Raw genomic sequence first — 13,245 nt, 5'->3', positions numbered from 1 at the left:
GCACTAAACAGTCTGTGAAAAGGAGGATACTTGTTTGCAGTATAATAGCTGGAACAAGAAGGCAGAATATCTATGTATTGGGGCAATAAATGTTTCTCTATTCTGCCTATATCCATAAATGACCACAAAAGTACTATGAGTACTACTTTTGGAGCTATAAATAAATTTTAGGGAGTAGGGAATTTGCAACCAGTTAATCAGAGGATTGGCTATAGTACTATTTCATTCATTTTTACTGCTGTATAAGATTCCATTGTGTAAATATACCCCCTTTTTAAATGAGAGAGAGAGAGAAAGAGAGAGCAAATGGGGGAGAAGGGTAGAGGGGAAAGAGAGAGAGAGAGAGAGAGAGAGAGAGAGAGAGAGAGAGAATCTTGAGTAGGCTCCACGCTCAGCGCAGAGCCCAACTCAGAGCTCCATACCATGACCCTATGATCATGACCTAAGCCAAAATCAACAGTCAGACGCTCAACCAACTGAGCCAACCAGGCTCCCCTATGCCCCACTTTTAAAATTACTCTTCCATTAATGAATATTTGATATATTGCTTGGAAGTTTTTTTAAATAAATTTTAATTTTTTATCATTCACAAGTTGATCATACTACTGAAGTGATTGTGTAGGGGGAAATGCTATTTTCGTATAAATATAATATGGGTGGCTGTCAGTTAAGCGCCTGACTTCAGCTCAGGTCATGATCTCACGGTCCATGAGTTCAAGCCCCACGTCAGGCTCTGTGCTGACAGCTCAGAGCCTGGAGCCTGTTTCAGATTCTGTGTCTCCCTCTCTCTCTCTGCCCCTCCCCCACTCACACTCTGTCTTTCTATCAAAAATAAATAAACATTAAAAAATAAATTAAAAAAATAATAAATATAATATCCTACAGTTATAATGACATGATGCCAACTTCTATCAACTAGCAATCTAATCCCTTATTATATGTATTTAACACTTGACTTTATAACAGAAAAAGAAGTTCATTGTATTCAGAGAAATTTTATCATAAGTGTTGAAGACAAATGTGTATTAGATGCTAAAAGTACATGTGTGCACTGTGATGGACCCTAAAAACACAAAGAGGACGATTGCTGTCCTCCCCGAGTTCCAAGTCCAGAAACAACATTAGCAGGTGACATGAAATTCAAAATACTACCAAAGAAGGGGTGCCCGGGTGGCACAGTCAATTGAGCTTCTGACTACGGCTCAGGTCATGATCTCACAGTTGACGAGTTTGAGCCCCAAGTCGGGCTCTGTGCTGTCAGCTCAGAGCCTGGAGCCTGCTTCCGATTCTGTGTCTCCCTCTCTGTCTGCCTCTCCCCCACTCATGCTCTGTCTCTCTCTGTCTCAAAAATAAAGATAAACATTAAAAAAAAAAACTTAAAGAAGAAAAGAAAAGAGAAGAAAGGACAAGAAAAGACAAGAAAAGAAATACTACCAAAGAAGTATGGAAACAACAAAAACACAGTGGAGGAAATGTTGACCTTTGCACCAAACTGTCAGAAAAAGCTTCCAGGAGGAGATGGGGATGATGTCGTTATTTGACACATAACAATACCCAATCTAGGATCCTTTTGTGGCACTTTCCAGTGAAAATTTTGCAAATTTCCTACGCCTCCATTAATACATGGTTTTGAAATACAGGGTGACCAGGCTTGGCCTTTACACATGATCATGCAGGCCTCTCTTTTGATAGATATAAAGGCTTTGGCTGCTACGAGCTGGTATTAGCTGCTGTGGGTTTTGATGGAATATAATTTATGCTCCTCTATACTTCCTTAATCTTTGACTACATGTGTATTGCATGTGTACTATTCCTGAACTTTCTAGTATCACATAGGATTGGCCGCTCTTGTTCAAATACGGGTAGTTCCTCTTCCTAGTCACGGAGAGCTCGTTGGTACGAGGCAATGGTTCTCAATGTGTGGTTCTTAAACCAGCAACGCTACTGTGGCCTGGGCCCTTGTTGAAAGCGTTCTTTACTCTCAATCCAGACCCACTGAGTCAGAACCTCCGGGGGTCAGTCCTGCAATTTGTGATTAAAGAAGTTTCCCAAGTGAGAGGTGCCTGGATGGCTCAGTCGGTTGCGGGTTCAACTCTTGATTTTGGCTCAGGTCATGATCCTGGGGTCGTGGGATCAAGCCCTGCATTGGGCTCTGCACTGAGTGTGGAGCCTGCTTAAGATTTTCTATTTCCCCCTCTGTCCATCTCCCCTGCACAAAAAAAAAAAAAAAAAAAAAAAAAAAATTAAAGAAGCTTTCCAGGTGATTCAATGCATGCTAAAGTTTGAAAACTAATGCTAGAAGGAAATCTTTATTGATTTAACCTGTTCCAAGCACCAGGTTTTGTCAGGGCTGTGAATTGATCAAAGGCTGTTTTTTTTGTTTTTGTTTTCTTTTTTTTTTTTTTTTTTTTTAGCTCTATCTTAATTAAGGAGTTAGGGTAAGAATTAGGAGAGTAAGTGATGAGAAGACTATTAGTTGTAAATCACAAGCAGTGGGGCACAAATGCATTACACAGGTTGTAACTGAGAAAGCACTTAGATGAAGAAATATGCCATTGTGGCCATACCCAGATGTCTGTACCTAGAAGCAGCACTTACACCTGCTTCTTTAGACACACCCAGTGGATTTATGGATCCATGGTACAAGTGTCTCTGCCCATTCTACACGAAATATGGCTCACCCGTCAGCAATGCTGGCAACATCTGGAACTTCAAGAACGAAAGAATCTTGGAGTTCCATCCCAGACACATCGAATGGGATCTGCTTTTCAACAAAATCCCCAGGTGACCAATGTGCACATAAAGCTGTGAGAAGCAGCAGTTCAATCTCTTGCACATAGTACATCGGATGTGTTGCTTAACCTTGAATGGATGAAAGAATGAATACAACCTGTGGTAATTCATTCGGCCTTTAGGGATTAGGCAGAAATGCACTTAATAGGAGTAAGTACTTGTCTAGAACCCACAAGGTACCAATGCTGATTAAAACATGTTACATACGCTGATTCACTGAAGCCTTAAAACACCCTATAAAGTAAGTATTGTTATTATTCGCATGTTACAAGAGGTTGAGTCAATTGTACAAGAACATTCAGTTAATAAGGGACAGATTTAGGATCCAAATTTCACCAATTCGGCTTCTATATTCCCAAGGCTCTTTCCCCTGATTCTCCAAGGAGCAAAGCGATGATGCACTCGATTAGACTCAGGAGTTGTGTTGGTTCTATAGAACCCACAGCCAGACTTATGGAAAATGAGGCAGGTTATGAATTTAAATGGGAACTTTATTCCCAGCTCACAGTTTCTTTCAAAGGACTTTCACTAGAGAATCAGTCTGGCTTCTTGGGTCCCCCAAGTTCCCAAATGGGTAAGTCTGCGGAAAAGAGCTGGGCCCAATATGGAGCAGCTATTCCTAGGCTCTCTTGGGATATCCCCATTTATAGAGAAATCTGGTTTCTTTCAAATAAATGTAGAGGGGCACCTGGGTGGCTCAGTCGGTTGAGCGTCTATCTTCAGCTCAGGTCATGATCTCACAGTTCATGGGTTCGAGCCCCGTATCAGGCTTGCCTCTGTCAGCACAGAGCCTGCTTCAGATCCTCTGTCCCCTTCTTTCTCTGTCCCTCCCCATCTTGTGGTCTCTCTATCAAAAATAAATAAACCCTTAAAAAATAAATGCAGAGAGAAGGATCTGCCTCTATTTTGTGAGGTCTGTGGTTTTTAGCTCTACTTCGCACAGAGGGTTAAATTCTGTAATCTTAGGAGACCTGCTGTTTCTATATGTCTGTATATAGCCATATCCTTCAATCCCCCCATCACTGCCAATTAACACAGATAATTTGGTTTATATTTCTTCATCTCAGATAGTCAGTGTCTCCATATGTTCTGGAATCAAGCAGGGATTCTTTTTCCTTCCCCAAACCATTAAGGTATATACACCAATGGGAGCAAGACTACCTTTTCAGAATTTTCATTGCAAAACTATTCCGTCACCGTAACAGCCACAAGTGAAATCTGATTAAATTGTTACCCTATAGTGAGGAACCCAGATTTCTGTGGTAATGTACAAGCTCTTTCCTCTGCTTTGTCCATTTGGAAAAGTCCTGCTTCCCCTTTGAAATAAGGTCACCTCTCCAGAGGTCCCCTGTGCCATGAAGCTTTCCCTAGTCACTCCAGGGACCATGACCCTTACTGACACCTTTATTTTAATATCCACCCCCAGGCCAAGAGACCTAGAGGACAGGAGACACTTATCTTCATTGAAAACAACTAGCAGTTATGGCTGGGCACAAAGGAGCCACGTGATAGATGTTCATTCAATGGATAAATGGATAAATAACTTAGACTTGCAAGGTGAACATTTGAAATTAAATGTGGGTTAGTGCAATCTTTGTGTCCAGGAAAAAAAAATTGTCATAGAGATTCATGAAAAAAAATAGCTGATCTGTGTTGGTTAGAAGCTCAACATCAAATTGAAATATAATTGTGTGATTTTAGAATACATACAGAAATTGTAGTGATTTACAGCCTAGAATTTTGGAACAGCATCAGACTGATAAATTTAAGGCCTCTGGCCCACTAAGCACACTCATAGGAGAGAGAATAGATGGTGGTCATAATAACGACAACTCAATCTAGTCTTGCCCTGAAGCTTAGGGTAGGTCTTCAGGGAGCTTGCTGAAGTGTCCAGGTAACACATGCCCTACAAGTGGCTCTGTGGGAAAGTGCACCACTGATGCCCTTGGAAAAGGATTAGCTCACATGAGAATTTGGAATATTTTCTATGGCCTCTCCTCCTCCAGATCTCCTTTGCCTTGAACTCGCACAGTCAATGAAGGAAGCGTCGGTTAAGCAAATCCCTGTCTGGATTATCACAAATTTCATATTGGCAGAGCCTGAATTAATGTGATTTTTACACTATTGCATTCCATTTCAGCTCTTCCAGATAAAGGGCACTGTGGAGAATTTGGAGGCAGTCCAGAAGACAACAACTAAAATGATTAAAGGTTTGACTAATATTCCCTCTGAGGAAAGGCTAAAAGGACAGAGTTTATTTAGCCTGGAGAAAGGAAGGCTGAATAAGGGATTAATAATAGTTCTCAAGTATATGAAGAAGTGTGTGAGTGACAAGAAGCAGATTCTCTTACTTCTAATGAGTCCAGAACAAGACAAAAGTGACTTGAGACAGAGGGGAGAACTGTACGCTTTCCTTAGAAAGCCTTCCTGGCTATCCAAGATGCACACACTGGCATCTTTGGGGACTGCTCCAATGGATGTTTTATGAACAATCTAAACATTTACCTTCTTCCATGGCTTGATGTGAAGTCCTGCCCGGATGCAGATTGGTGAAACTAAATGCCCCCCCAGCGTCACCTTCTAATCTGGTGATTCCACTTGATAAAAGATCATCTGGTCGAATTGATTAGAAAGCTAAAATTGCACCCCTGGATCACTGAATTCATCCTGCAGGAGAGAACCTTTCAATTCTGAGTGACCAGTTTGAATTTCATCCAGTTGGCAGTGACCCAAAGTTACACCACACTGCCAGTGCAGCCAGGACATACTGCACTATCCAAAGTAATAAGCCTTGTTGGCATTGCACTGAGAGTGTTCTATCTTACCTTTGGGGGAAAAAAATGTTTCAGGGCTGCGTGAATGACCAAACTGCAGCATCTTTTAGATTTACCTCAGGTATGAAGGTGGCAAAGCTCCTACAACAGAGCATTGCAGTGCCAGAGAAAACAAGGCTATCTGAGCGCCAGCCTCCAAGGACTACAGAGGCTCTGAAACAGACATGATAAAATCAGAATAGGGATTCCTAGAACATAAATGCTTGGAGAGAAACGTGAGGGGCTTGCGGTCTCCATACTGTCATCTGAAAGACAAAGACACAAACTGGGGATCCCCAAAGAGCTCCTCCAGGAAACATACGGTGAAAAGTCTTCCTGAGAAATTCAAGAACTCTCCCAGACCGGAAATCAAGGTGACATTCTGACTGCTTCCTTTCTTTCCATTCTGACTTCCTCCTCCCTCTCGAATCCATGACCAATTATGCATCCAGCCCTCGGCTTCTCTCTTCTGTAATAGATAGCCCCTCTTTGTGTTCTCTGGCACTCCCTGATCCATCTTCTTTTTGAGTATCAACTGGACCTTTGAAGTCACCTCCTCAACAGTCTGCACGTCTTTTCCATCTCTCAAATCACTTCACACACAACAGCCGGAATTTCGAAATTGCAGATTTAATCATATCACTCACTTGCCTGAGGATCCCTGGTTGATTCTGCTGAATTCCAAAATAAACTTTGGACTCCACTGCAGTAAGATATGAAAGATTTTCAGAGTCTTACTAGGGTCCACTCTTTAAAATCGTATTCATATCCCCTATCCAAAAGTCTCTCTCTCTCTGTCTCTCTCTTTTTGCTGTGACTAAATAATTTTCCATTCCTCGAATGAGTCGTGGTTTCTCAAACCTGTATGCCGTGACTCACATTACTTCCTGTGCTGCGAATGCCTCTTGGTTTTCGTCCCCCTTCCCTCTCCAAACTTCACGTGGATAATTTGTTTTCATATTTCAGTTAAAACATCACTTCCAACAGGAAGACTTCCTAATTCCCTCAGGGTTATTCCAGTGCTAACACTATGGATATCTATGTTCTCCTGGCATAGAGTTGTTTTAGTGGAATTTCTGTTTTTTATCTGCTCAGAATCCGTGCCCTCCTTTTCTGATTTTCTTTCCCCTGGGATGTGCATTCTTAAGGGGTTTGCCCTCCAGAGTGCCCTGCTATCCCCTGTCCAACTGTTGAGTGGAGATGAAGGTAAGCCAGTTGAGCTTACTTGGAAACTAAGACCTTGAGTGGAGGGACGCGGGATGGAGAATGGCTAGTGCTGATGATCACCAGCCCTGGCAGCCTGACAAAACCATCGACTGGTGTCTGTCTTTTATCACGGAGCCCTTCTGCTCCTGACCACTTACTTGGAAGCTTTAGTTACTCATATTTCCCTTCAGAAATATGACCAACTCCATAGCCTTCAAATAAGTCTCTTTCTTTTTTTAATTTTTTAAAGTTTATTTATTTTTGAAAGAGAGAGACAGAGCATGAGCAGAAGGGGCAGAGAGTGAGGGAGACACAGAACCTAAGCAGGTTCCAGGCTCTGAGCTGTCAGCACAGAGCCCGACTTGAACTCACAGACTGCGAGATCATGACCTGAGTCATGTCGGAAGACTGCCCCCTAACCGACTAAGCCATTCAGGCACCCCTCAAATAAGTTTCTTTTGAACTAAATTAGCTAGATTTGATTTCTATTGATTACAAAAAAATTTGTAACAGATACAATTTTTCTAGGACTTATTTATCTGGTTCATACTATAGGCTATCTTTTCTTAAGGGCATGGAGCACCCATCTATATTCCTCATCCAGTATAGTGCCTGCCTAATAATAGCTGCTCAAAAATAAGTAAATCAATGGTTTATTTTACGGAGTGAACATGGGAAAGGAGCAGTAGTTAATTCCAGCCTGGAGGAAGATTACCAATGTCTCCGTTCTGGTTTACAATATTTGTCAATGACTGGGATGAAATGTGGATGGCATACGTATCACATTTGCAACTGGCACTAACTGGGAAGGACAGAAAGTATGTTGAGTGAACAGATCATGTCCCAAAAAGATATAAGTGGGCTAAAAATACTATATTTTTAACAGCTTTATTGAGATATAATTCGCAGACCATAAAATTCATCCATTTAAAGCATACAATTCATAGGTTTTTAGCGTAATCACAGACTTGTGAAACCATCATCACAATCTAATTTTAGAATGATTCCGTCACTCCAAAACAAGACTTCATACTCATTGGCAATCCCTTCCATTCCCCACTCCCCTCTTCAACTGTAAGCAATCGCTAATTTACTACCTGGCTTTATAGATATGCTTTTTCCTGGACATCTCCTACAAATGAAATCATTTTCAGTCATTATATTTTAAAGTTTATTTATTTCTTTTGAGACAGAGACAGTGTGAATGGGGGATGGGCAGAGAAAAAGGGAGAGAGAGAATCCCAAGCAGGCTCCACACTGTCCAGACAGAGCCCAGTGTGGGGCTCGAACCCACAAAGCCATGATATCATAACCTGAGCTGAAATGGAGTTGGACACTTAACTGACTGAGCCACCCAGGTGCCCCCATATGTACTATTTTTGACTGGCCTTTTTCACTTAATATATTGTTCTCATCTATCTTGTGGCATATATTTATACTTCACTCCTTCCTGTTGCAGAATAATATTCCATCTTATTAATATATCACATTTTATATAGTCATTCATCAGTTGTTGGACATCTGGGTTGTTTCATGTTCTGACGGTTATAAATAATGCTGCTGTGAACATTCACATACAAGTTTTTTTGTGGATATTTTTTCCTTTTTCTTCAGTGTATACTTTAAGTGAAACTGCGGATTCATATGGTGACTTTGTATTCAACTTCATGAAAAACTATCAAACTTTTCCAAAGTGGTTGCACCATTTTGCATTCCCACCAACAACGTATAAGAGGTCCGATTTCTCCACATCTTTGCTAACACGTGTTATTGCCCATATTTTGATTGAAGCCATGCATCAATGTATAAAGTGGTAAGCTAGTATGGGTTTTATTTGCATTTCCCTAAAGACAAATGATGTTGTATGTCTTCTCCTGTGCTTATTGGCCATTTGTATATCTTTTTTGGGGAAATATCTATTCAATTCTTACACCCATTTTTAGGTTGGTCTGCCCTTTTACTATTGAACTGTAAGAATATTTTATATACTCTTAATAAAAGTCCCTTATTGGAAATGTGATTTGTAAATATTGTTTATCTATCCTGTGAGATATATCCTCACTTTCTTGGTGATATCATTGGAGCACAAATATTTTTAAATTTACCAATTTTTCTATTTTTTTCTCTTGTCACTTGTGTTCTTGGTGCCTTGTTTAAGAAACCATTGTCTAACCCAGCGTCATAGAGATTTACACTTATGTTTTCTTCTATGAGTTTTATAGTCTTAGCTCTTACATTTAGGTCTACGATCCATTTTGATTTAATTTTTATGTATGCTGTGAGGTAGGTGTTCAGCTATGTTGTTTTGTGTGTAAATATCTAGTTGCGCCATACCGTTTGCTGAAAACACTGTTCTTTGCCCAAGACATGGGTTGGTTCCTTTTTCAAAACTCAACTGACCAAATGCATATGGCTTTAGATCTATCTGTATGCCAGTGCTGCACTGTTTTGATTATTATAGCTTTGTAATAGGTTTTGATTCAACGTTTATTTATTTTTGGGACAGAGAGAGACAGAGCATGAATGGGGGAGGGGCAGAGAGAGAGGGAGACACAGAATCCGAAGCAGGCTCCAGGCTCTGAGCTGTCAGCACAGAGCCTGACGCGGGGCTTGAACTCACGGACCGCGAGATCGTGACCTGGCTGAAGTCGGCTGCTTAACCGACTGAGCCACCCAGGCGCCCCTTGGTTTTGAAATTGAGAGGTATGAGTCCTTCAACTTTGTTCTTTATCAAGATTGTTTTGGTTCTTCTAGGTCCCTTGCATTTCCACATAAATTTTAAGATCAGCTTATAAACTTATGTAAACATTAACAGCTGGGGATTGGATGAGTTATATTTCATGTTATAAAATATAACTAGCTTAAATACCTAAAAGCATCATTAATGGGTGAAGGCTGGGGGGATTTAAGGTCCTCATCAATTCTAGGGTGCCAGGGTTCTAAAAATTAGGCATGTTAAATGAGAATAAAATATCTACTAACACAAGTGGCAAAGGATAATAATAAATTAAATTAATTAAGTTTTTAAAGTAGCAATTTCCTTTACTTCTTTGCTAGCACCAAGCTGCAGGGCCATCTTCTTACTTGCCTGTGGTTAATTATTGTTATCACTATCAAACACTAATAGCTGTTGATGATACAGTTGTTGACTCGCTATTTTGATTCTGGCTAAGTTTTATTTCTACTAGAGCAACAAGAAAGTTTTCCAGTTTTGAGAGGGCAGTGATGATGCTCTACTTTCCTCTATAGAATTAGCATCTCCCATCTAGCACTAGTGGACCTCAGATTGTCCAGACTCAATCTGATGTGTAAAAAGATTGGTTTACAACAGGCCCAAGTGACATTTATTTAGTTGTTTCCCCTGCAGGTTATTGCAATGCCTCTAAACTTTTTCTTAAGACCCCTTCTCAATTCTTCACTGAGTTTTTCTGAAAAGTCTCAGAAAATGTCTCACAGATGGCCATAAGGGCTGTCTTGTTGGCTACTCATTGTCATCTGTCATTTTCTTATCCAATTCTAGTTCTTAGCAGAGGTATCTGAGGCTCATACACACAAGTGAGAAAAGTCTGCACAGCTTTCTGGAGACAATTGTATCCCTGCAATCCTTATCCTTATTCTCAAAGTTGCTCTTTGATAACTCTTATCCTTATTCTCAAAGTTGCTATACTAACTACATCCCACTTAGGTCTTCTGCTTCTCTAGGCCAGCAATCTTTTTCTTTTATTTTTTTTAATGTTTATTTATTTTTGACAGAGAGAGAGGCAGAGCATGAGCGGGGAAGGGGCAGAGAGAGAGGGAGACACAGAATCCGAAGCAGGCTCCAGGTTCTGAGCTGTCAGCACAGAGCCCGACGCAGGGCTTGAACTACAGACCACGAGATCATGGCCTGAGCCGAAGTCAGATGCTCAACTGCCTGACCGCCCCTCTAGGCCAGCAATCTTAAAAATAATAGTAAGGCTTTTAATAATACTGCTACTAATAGTGATTTATTGATTTTCATTCCTGTTAATTCTTTGTTCACATCTTTTAACTATTTTTTAAATCAGTGACTGCCCCCTATCTTTTCTCCTTGACTTATACAGGTTCCTTTCTTTTCAATATTAATCTCATACTGACTTTTGATGTTACAAATCATTTTTCCTAGTTCATTATCTGTCATCAACTTTATCAGTGGTTTCCTTCATTAAGCAGAAATCCCATAATTTTTAAGCAGTCGTAATTACCAATTTGTCTCATGTTTTGCTTTTGCCATCTTGTTTAAGAAATTCTTCATCACCCCCAGCATCAAAGATTTCTTCTATTTTTGATCTAAAGCTTTATAAATTTATCTTTCACATTTAAGTGCTAACCTCTCTGTAGGACATGAAGGGGGCTCTCTTTATATGGTGTAAGAAAAAGATCAAAGTTTCTTCGGGCTCCTGGGTGGCTCAGTCAGTTAAGCTTCTGACTTTGGCTCAGGATCTCACAGTTTGTGGGTTCAAGCCCAGCATCAGGCTCTGTGCTCACAGCTCAGAGCTTGAAGCCTGCTTCTGACTCTGTGTCTCCCTCTCTCTCTCTGTTCCTCTCTCACTTGTGCTCTCCCTGTCTCTCAAAAATAAATAAATGTTAAAAAAAATTAAAGTTTCTTCCTTCCCTTCCCTAAATGGAAGGAGGTTTTAAATCCTCCATGTTTCAAATCAAAGTATAGTGTATAAATGGAACTTATCTTAAGTTATTTTTTCTGTATTTTACCTATTTGTTTCTTCTTATATTTGCATCAATTTCTTCATATCTTTTTTTTTCTTTTCTATTTTTTTACCTATGGCTTTGTTATATATCTTTCCTGAAGAAGTTCTCATTTATTGCTCTTCTTTTTAAAAACACTGAACTGTAGCACTCTTTTTTTTTTTTAATTTTGGAACAGATGTTTCAATGTTGTCAAAATATTAAGTCTCCTTTTTTTTAGTATTATATCAGATCAATTGATGAAATTTGGAAACTATTTGCCTCTTTATAAATTAAAGTCCATTATTTGGAGCATACTGCAATCTTTCTATTAGTTTTAGATTTTCTTTCAGGTCCATTAGCAGAATTTAAGGCTTTCTTTATAAACATATTTTGCATTTTGTCAGATGATTTCCTGAATACTTTATATATGGTCTTTATTGTTACTTGAATGCTATATATTTTATATATTTTCCAGATAAATATTGTTAGTTAAGAGGGAAGACAATGGATTTTTATAAACTGATCATGTGCCAAGAAACTAGCAGACTACTCAGGTAAGTCTAGGATTTTACGTTAGGAGTATGTTTAATTTTCTATACAGATCACTATCCTACCTAAATCCTAACTTGTATTTGTACTGTTCTAATCTTTACATTTCTTATTTCTTCTTTTTTTTCTCATGAATTAGGAAATCCAGTACCATGTTAAACAAGAGTGGTTATAAAAGACATCTTTATCTTATTCATAAACCTGAAGGAATGTGGCTCAAGTTTTTCCATTAAATAAGAAGTTGTAGGCTTTAATTATATGGCTTTTATTAAGTTGGGGAAGTTTCATTCTAGCAGTGATTTTCTGGGTCCATGTCAAAAATAGACATTGAATTTAGTAAATGAATTTTTGGTACCTGTTAAAACAGCTGTATGATTAGTTCTTTATGTGGTGAAAGATAAAATGGATCTATAAATGCCTTATTTTGTATTCTACTTATCCGATTTAGAAATCAATATTATACTAGCTTCATAAAAACATGGGTATCTTTCTCTCTCCTTTTCAGTTTTCTGAGAAGTCTTTTATAAGATAGGAAGCATCTATCCCTCAAAACTATGGGAGAACTCAGGTATGAAGCTATTTGGGCCTGAGGCATCTTTGGAGAAAAGCCTAAAATTACCATTTCAATTTCTCTAATGGTTATTGGTCTATTCAGGTTTTTATTCTTGTTTCTATTCTGGCTTTTTACACTTTGGTACAAATTTCTCTCTTTTCTCTGGGTTTTCAAATGTATTTGTGTATAGCTGTTATAATAAATTTTTATTATTTTTGACGTTCTTGTGTATATATATATATTTACTTATTACATCTTTTTAATTCTGTAGTTTGTTGGTTTGTGTATTTTTCCTAGATCATTCTTGCCAGAGACATCTTTATCATGCAGATCCTTAAACACACACACACCCACACACACACACACACACACAATTTTTGTATTTTTATTTTTTTGAGTATTTTGGTAATATTTTCTCTGCGTTACTTATTTTTTAATTTATTAAGTATTTATTGAGTACCTATAATATTCTAGGCGTCGTTATAGGCACTCTGACATAATAGTGAATAATGCAGAATAAATCCCTTTTCTGCATGGAAGACTATCCTCTTGCTTCATTGGCTTTCTTCCTTTGTTTTTTCAAAGTTTAACTTTGGATACATATTACTTGCCCTCTTAGAAATG

This window comes from Prionailurus viverrinus, chromosome B1 (genome assembly GCF_022837055.1).
Source record: "Prionailurus viverrinus isolate Anna chromosome B1, UM_Priviv_1.0, whole genome shotgun sequence".
Taxonomy (NCBI): Eukaryota; Metazoa; Chordata; class Mammalia; order Carnivora; family Felidae; genus Prionailurus; species Prionailurus viverrinus.
The sequence above is the reverse complement of the archived record's forward strand: the minus strand, read 5'-3'. Positions refer to the sequence as shown.